Source organism: Egretta garzetta, unplaced genomic scaffold, assembly GCF_000687185.1.
Source record: "Egretta garzetta isolate BGI_Z169 unplaced genomic scaffold, ASM68718v1 scaffold593, whole genome shotgun sequence".
NCBI lineage: Eukaryota > Metazoa > Chordata > Aves > Pelecaniformes > Ardeidae > Egretta > Egretta garzetta.
The window spans coordinates 656,210-663,918 of NW_009259106.1; positions in this window are offsets into that span (position 1 = coordinate 656,210).

Below are 7,709 nucleotides of genomic sequence, written 5' to 3' on the forward strand. Positions count from 1 at the left end.
GAGCTGCACCTCCTATTCTCTCCTTCACCCTTTTAGCCTGATGCTCCGCTTCCCGGTCTTTTGCCTGGTACTTTTTCCCTTTATTGTCTCACTAGTTTTACACTAGGACAACCAGTTTTCTCCTTTCCTGGTCTGCCATCTCTAACAGCGCCTCACTTTGTCACACCGTTAGTTTAGCCGCGAGGCAGGGCTGGTGAAGACAGTGGTGAATGAGGAGAGCTTCTGTAAGCGACGAGATGACAGACACCGTTGTCACCGAAATCGGGAAGAATGAACCTCATAACACCAATGTAGTGTTAGAAGGCAGGCATTCTTTATTCACGGCGCCGGATGCACGGGGGATCGCTCCACCTAACGTGCATACCATCAAGCGGCAACTTGTCCGTTTATATGTAGCAAAGTATTACATATGTATGAATTTTTCCAATATGCCTATACATATGCATAACCTGTCTCCGCTTTGTATTAAAATTAGCTTCAGGAGGTCATTTCCATAAGTCCCTCCCCACTGCGCCTGCTCAGTGCCTCCTGGTGGTGGTCGTCGGGGGTCGTGGGGATGAAGGCCGATGGCTCCTCTTCATCACCGCTAGTAACCCCTTGTTCTTGCGCAGACTCAGTTGCTCCTTGGCTCTTGCCCAAACTGCAGGGTTGGTGTAGACCAGCTCTTGAGGTAAACACCTGGTTCTTATCAAAAAACTGTCCTTTGTAAGGAGCCACAAATCTTTCTACATCAATTAGTTCTCATTCCTTCTAGTCTGGCAACCTTGGCAAACCGTTATTATCTTTTTGCTTCATCCCCTCCCGATTCTTCCCGTCCTTGAAAAGGGTTCTAAATTCACTAAGTAACTATACTACAGACTTTAAGAAGAACAAAAAATCCAAGCTAGACACTACTGACTTTAACAAAGCAACTGCAAGCTAGACAAAACTAATAACAAAGCAACAGCAAACTAGACAATACTAATTTTAGCAAGGTAACAGCAAGCTAGACAATAAGGCCTAAATCTTATACATGTAAGCCGTTTTACATTTGGGGTCTTTTTGACCCTTAAGGTATCACTAACACCCCTCCCACGCTTCTTTCTCCCTCAGCGCCGACCCCCTTCCCGCCCTTCCCTTCTCCCTCAGCGCCGACCCCCTTCCCGCCCTTCCCTTCTCCCTCAGCGCCGACCCCCTTCCCGCCCTTCTCCCTCAGCGCCTCGTGTTGGCCACTGAGCGCATACGCGCGCCTGTGAGTGGAAGGGCTTAAAAAGGCGAAACGCAGGCTCGGAAAACAGCATGTACAACCGCATCGTAAAGCTTGAGGGGAGTTTGATGAACGCCGGGGCCTGGCAAAAAGCGAAGGGGCTGCCCGTCTCGCGGGCTCAGACTGACTGCACCGCCCAGCCCAGGGCACTGCCCGCTCTCGGGTGATTTGGGCAGGGACATCTTTACCCCAGGCACGGCGTTTACTGGCAAGGATCGAATAGCTTTGCTCTACATTTCTTCACCTTCACGCTAAATCCTGTGAGGGTGTGGTGTGCTTCACAGCCCCAGATGCAAAAGTGTATTAATTGCAGTGCACAGGGAGACAAATTCCTAACAAAATTCCTTTGAGATTTTAAGGGATGTTGAAGATGCTTGTCCATAAGTTCAGTTTTCACCTGTCTGGCTAGTGATAGATGAAAAAATATGGCATCTTGGAAAAGAATAGTATTACAAGTGTTACAGTGGTCTTGAGATAAGGGAAGCTGAATTACAGGTTTCTCAGTCTGAGGTAGGTTGCCTCAGCAAGACCTTAGACACCATAAATCTTGGACTGAGAAGCCTTCATCTCTTCCTCAGTTTAAGAAACAGTATTAGTTCTTTGTGAGTTCCTTATTAGCCTGCCTTTCCACTTTATGGTTTCCTTTCCTACTTACAGCTGTGGTGATTCTGGGAAGTTGTGACATTTTGAAGTTTATTGAACTGTTTTTACTTGCAGCCCTTCAATCACTTTATTGATGAAGTGTTCTGTAGAAGGGTGTGAGTTATTATTACCATTCCTTTAACAGTTTTAACAACTGTTGTATTTCTTCTAGACCAAGTACCGGTACCACTGCTAGCAAAACTGAAGGTGTATGAGCTTTGCCATTGCACTTCTACAGTTTCCTTCTAGGAAAATCCTCAGAGAAAATCTTCCAGAAACTTGGAAAAATGGTGTTTGAGTACCACTGACACTGCTTGACTATTTCACTATGTTTGACACTTTAATATATATGAAGGTAGGTACTTCTAATGCACTCTATAAAAAACACAGATTAGCTCTAGCTATGTAACAAATTTACTTACAAATATATTTACAAGCAAAATGAAACATGTTTGCATACTTGGGGAAAACAAAAAACCAAAGATGTGTATGGCATCAAACTACAGCAGGGCAGTGACCCAGTATGTTTAAGCACAGGCAATCAGATTTTTTTAAAACTTTCAGAGGTGGAAGAAAAAAGTCTGTTAGTAACTCAACAGCAGAGTTCTGTGGCAACTAGTAAAGGGGGGTTGTATCTGTCTCTTCTGCTTAAAGTAGAAGCAACTTTTATTAAAGATCCTTATTTGAAGTCTACAGACTGGTGTTTGACTGTAGGCCTCGGAAAGGAGATTGCCTATCTACTTGTATTTTATCCTGTTGCTATTTACGGTAAGATACAAAATAACAGGGACTGGAACAGATGTTTTCTGCTTTCCCTGGTAAGTACATGAATTCCTGGGGTAAAGAGCCATGCTTGTTATTATATTTTGGTTTTAGCCTGATTAACAATGAAAATTTTTTGTACCGTGTAACAACTTCGTCAGGTGGAATGGAAAGATTATACAACCGGAATAGCTTTACAGTTTGTGACATGAGGTTTTGAATGGCTCAGGCTGATAAGTGTTAGAAACTATTATTAAGGTTTCAGGAGACCAATCTAGCTATGCTCCATCAAATCTATCAGTAGTGAAAAGTATTATCTCCGTGGAGTTCTGTTCATCAGTTGAATTTGCCACAATACTGCAAAAGGAATGGAGTGAGCATATCAGGCATAATATCCTTTATCTTTTTTGTGTGTTACTATTTTTTACATTTTACATGGAAATGCTAAATTGGTACATCAATGCATATTATTGCACATGTTTATCTTACAGAATGTGAAATTGTTCTAAATTTTTAGTCCCTCTGGCATTTGCTTATAGTGATTTACTGCTGTTACTACATTGGAAAGGAGTATACGCATTATTTTTGATCAAAAGTCTCCAAAAGATTCAGCATAGGTCAAAGGATATAAGCATTCCCTAAATCTTAGTAGAATGGCATTGGGAAAATTTGTTCATGTCTTAATGCAGCTTTGTAAAGCCTTACCCTAATAAATTTGCAAGTTATGACAAGTATTTCATTAACACTTGAAGCCATTAGGAATAAATGGAATAACAGATCTTTCACTTTCTGGGCAAATGTTTCTATCATGCTATACAAAAAGTAGTAGGCATACCTGATTTACACAAATCACCAGTGCAACGGTATTTGTAAACGCTCAGTTCCTTTTAAAATGATCTCTGCAGGAGTCTCCAGGCAGATATATTTTCTTCCCAGAAGTGACAATTTAAACATGATTCCAAGAATCAGGATTTCATCCACCCCCTCCCTGTAGAAAATGCTGAAGATAGCCCAAGGCAGTTTGTTGCTGTTTATATGCAGGCTATTTTTGGCTCCCATTCCAAGGTGGCTAACTCTTATGCATCTAGTGGAGAGGCCGGTGCCTGACAGAGGGCCTGGATTCCACCCTGTGGGGTGTCTGCTTAAAAATTAGGCATACAGTCATTAACTCTTACATGACCAGCTGCTTTTTTTTATGTGCAGTTTTTAGCTTGGAATTTTTAGAATGACGGTTCTGTTCTTATTTGACACAATGAAATTACTGTAAAATGACATGGAATAAAATCATTTTTATTAATTTAATTACAACATGGTAAGGCTCCCAAGTAATAAAAATGGGGTTTGTATACATTGTGAAGTGAATAAGTATTCCTGATCCATCAGTGAATCTGTTGACGCTCTGATTAGGGCACAGTAATTGTCTGTATGAAGATGCAAAGAAAGATACTATCTATATTAATCACTGAAATAAAATGCGTGATACCAGCACTTGGTAACACATAAAGATGGTCTCAGACCAGTAGGGAGCTAGGAGTCTCTTGTGTGCTTCTGTCACAACAGTGGGTCTGCTGCACTTCCATTGCTGCCAAGGAATAAACTTCAGTAAAAAATGCAAGGCAACATCTAGAAGACCTTGAGCTAAGAACAAGTGCCAGCCCACAAAATGAATTCAAATCAGAGAGCAGGTATAATGGACAGAGGTCTATAACACCTATGTGGAGCTACAGTTTCTCCTATCTATTCTAGAGAATTTGACTCCCAATAGGCTGTGATCCAGCAGAAACCATCCTACCCACACATGGCTTTTATTTCTGGAAATTATGTGATAAAGTCTGTAGATTAAACCAGCACTCTTCATGTTTACTTCTTCCTTTCACTGAGTATCAAAGGAAATGATGTGCCTGAAAAGGCACAAATGTGCACTTCAACAGAAAATTCTTCTTCCTCAAGACAAAACTCTCACAGGGGTTCTTAACGAGGTGAAAATACTTCCTTAGCAAAGCCAGTAAGGGAGAATTGACTGTGTTACTCGTTACACTCCACAAGGCTATTGAAACCAGAAATGCATTTTGATTGTTTCAGTGTTAATATATGTGTCAGAGCTGTGAGGTCTTTTAAAAGCATATGTATTTCCAGGGATTTTGTGTGTAATTTCTGAGGGAGATACTTATTTTCTGATGATAGGATTACTTCGTTTGAGATGTGAAAATTCAGTAGGTAAATTTATTTATACCGTGTGGTATATGATTACAGATTAATAATTACCTGTTATTACAAAAAGATGTACCATTTCTGCTGATAACTCTAAAAATGTTAAGGGTCTTTTCCAACCTAAATGATTTTATGATTCTATGTTTTTTTTGTTTTCCTGGAAGATTTTAAGGCACCCAAGAAAGGTATTAGTTTTAACCTACTTTTAGTAGAAAAGGCCAATTATTTTATTTATAGTTAATTTTGTCAACAAGTTAAAAATCTGTTAGGACAAAATGATTCAGAAAGTAATTATTTTTCAAAAATTAACTTTCACACACCATTTTTTCTACGACCTGTGGAGATAGGCCCTTTAATAATGAGCAAAAATCACATCCTAAAATTCCAGAATAATATTTTAAACCAGCCTAAAATACTGTGTTAAATACAATAAAAATTGTTCATTTAAATGCTTAAGTTCTCTGAATTTCTGAGTAGTAAGTACACAGAACTTTGTGCCACTTCCAGGCCTAACGTTGCTTCTACTGGAATTCCAGATAGCGGCAGTCTGCTGAAACATGAGTTCAGTTACCAAATATAGATGAGTGGGGTAAGAATTACATAGTCACAGAGGACAGATGTAACGCACAGGCCACAGTCTTCTCAATGCTTACTGAGGACCAAGCAATTTTTAGTGAATAGCAGGAGCAACTTTAAGCCTACTTAGATAAAGAAGGAAAAAAGCAACTTTACCCGCTGTTAATTATACTTGAGACTCTTCATAGTGGCCTGTTCATTATAAGGTCTGTTTTATATTTTCTGCTAAATGTAATCATTGTACTTTGGGGAGTAATTTTGCAGGGTTTCAAAATTCAGAGGAAAAATATGTGCCTTCTTTGTTTTAAAAAATCTTCCTAGATACATTTCTTCCTTCATATTATTCCTTTGGACAGTTTGGCTTTGGGTCATATTTTTTTAAGTAATAATTTTAAGTAATAATTTTTCATTGGACAGGTTCTGCAAATTCAGGATGCTTATACTTTTCTTTGATTTTCGATGGTTTTCCGTATTTCATTATTTATCTTTTGCATACCATAATTTGGTTAATTATTCAAGTGTTTTTTGAGATAATTGTAATCTAGTATATTCTGAATATTTTGAATTTGCTATTTACCATAGTATTCCTTAGAGCATCTATATTATTTTCTGAATAAATATTTAAACAGTGTGATATTAAAATGTGTGTTTATTTGTACTTTATAAATCTATCGCAAATAAGGACCTCATAAATAGTTTTAAACGCAATAATGCTGGAAGTTTGTGTCTTTAAATGTTATAGAATGTGGCTTTACATGTTACCTAATGAGTAATGATGATGAAAACTGTTATAAATATATTGTAGTCTAACTTGGAGAAGATAGAAATAGCATTTGAAATTTCTAATTATGATCTTCTATGCTAGTTGATAGGGTTAGTGATACTTTACCTCCAGTTCACTGCGGTTACAAATTGGTCTAAAAGAGTAGTGGTTTTATGTATTACAGTGTGGCTAAAAAAAAGTCTTTATGCTGGAAGCTTCCATTCAGCTGTCTAAAGCTAGGCATATAAATCCATTTTAGGCATCAGACCTTTCTCACCAAGAAGGCTTATCAGCATTAGAAATTGCCAAAAACCAGCACATGTTTAAATTCCTTGACTTTATCTAAATACCCAGCTACAGATTGATTTACCTAAATTCAGACATTGGGCCTTGAAAATTATGATATATGTAGCCATTATATTTGTCTAATGAGTGACAAAACAGCATAAAACTGAGTATTAGGAGATAGGCAGATTCATAACACTTTCTTTTTAATTATTGTGCTGGGTGGCTAGCGATAGGCGAAATTGTCCTCTGACCCATAGCCCATTGAAACACCAGAGCAGCTTGGTGTTGGAAGTCAGAGAAGTTTATCCGAGTATGTAATGTCTCACTTTGAAATGTGAGCAAGCTAGGAACCAGTATGAATCAGGTTATTTAAATAATATCATTTGAAGCACAGATATTTATGAGTTATCTAAATAGCAAACTAGCACCTTTGTTAAATGAACAAAGTTTTAAAAAATAACTGAGGTTAAGGAGGCAGAAACTCTCCAGGTTTAATCCTTGGTTCCCTGGCATTCATCCAGTTTATGCCTTAACAGCTGAGCCTCTAGACCAACTGTTTGCTTGGCTTCTCAGATTCATTCTTTAAAGCTGCTATGTGGTAGTCAGTTATACTGTATATACTTTTTTAGATTTTGTTGACAAGAGTTTGGCATGGTTGCTAAATTTGTTGCCCTGTAAACACAGATAAAAGGAAAGAAAGATGTAATCCCAGCAAAGAATAAGCCTATTGCTGTATTCTATAAAAACATATATCAAATCCTAAAATGCTTTGGTTCCCTTATACTTCTCTTTTATGTGTTGAGTTGTAATCTGTTGGCAAGACAAGCAGGCCTATCAAGAGATGCATATTCCAGGCCAAGAATTCCAATAATCTATCAGTCAGTTAATGACTACATGCCGGGTAAGCCCTGGTGAAGTGACTAAAGGTAATTGGAGCTCGCACAAGCTGATGTAAAATACATCCGAGTGCATCTCATGACTGTCAGGCCACCTATCTATCAGTAGAGACACACTTTGGACCATTAAGAGAAAATAATACTTTTAAAAATCTTGTGCAGAATTAATCTTGTTGAAATTATCATAAGAAGAAAATCTTCAAGGGCAGTAAGCCCCCACTGATGTTCTACTTAATTAAATGCTTTGCAGAAGCAGCAATTACTTTTAAGTTCAGATCACCCGTAATCTAGTGACCAGCAGGACAAATAAATTTCACTAAGGAGA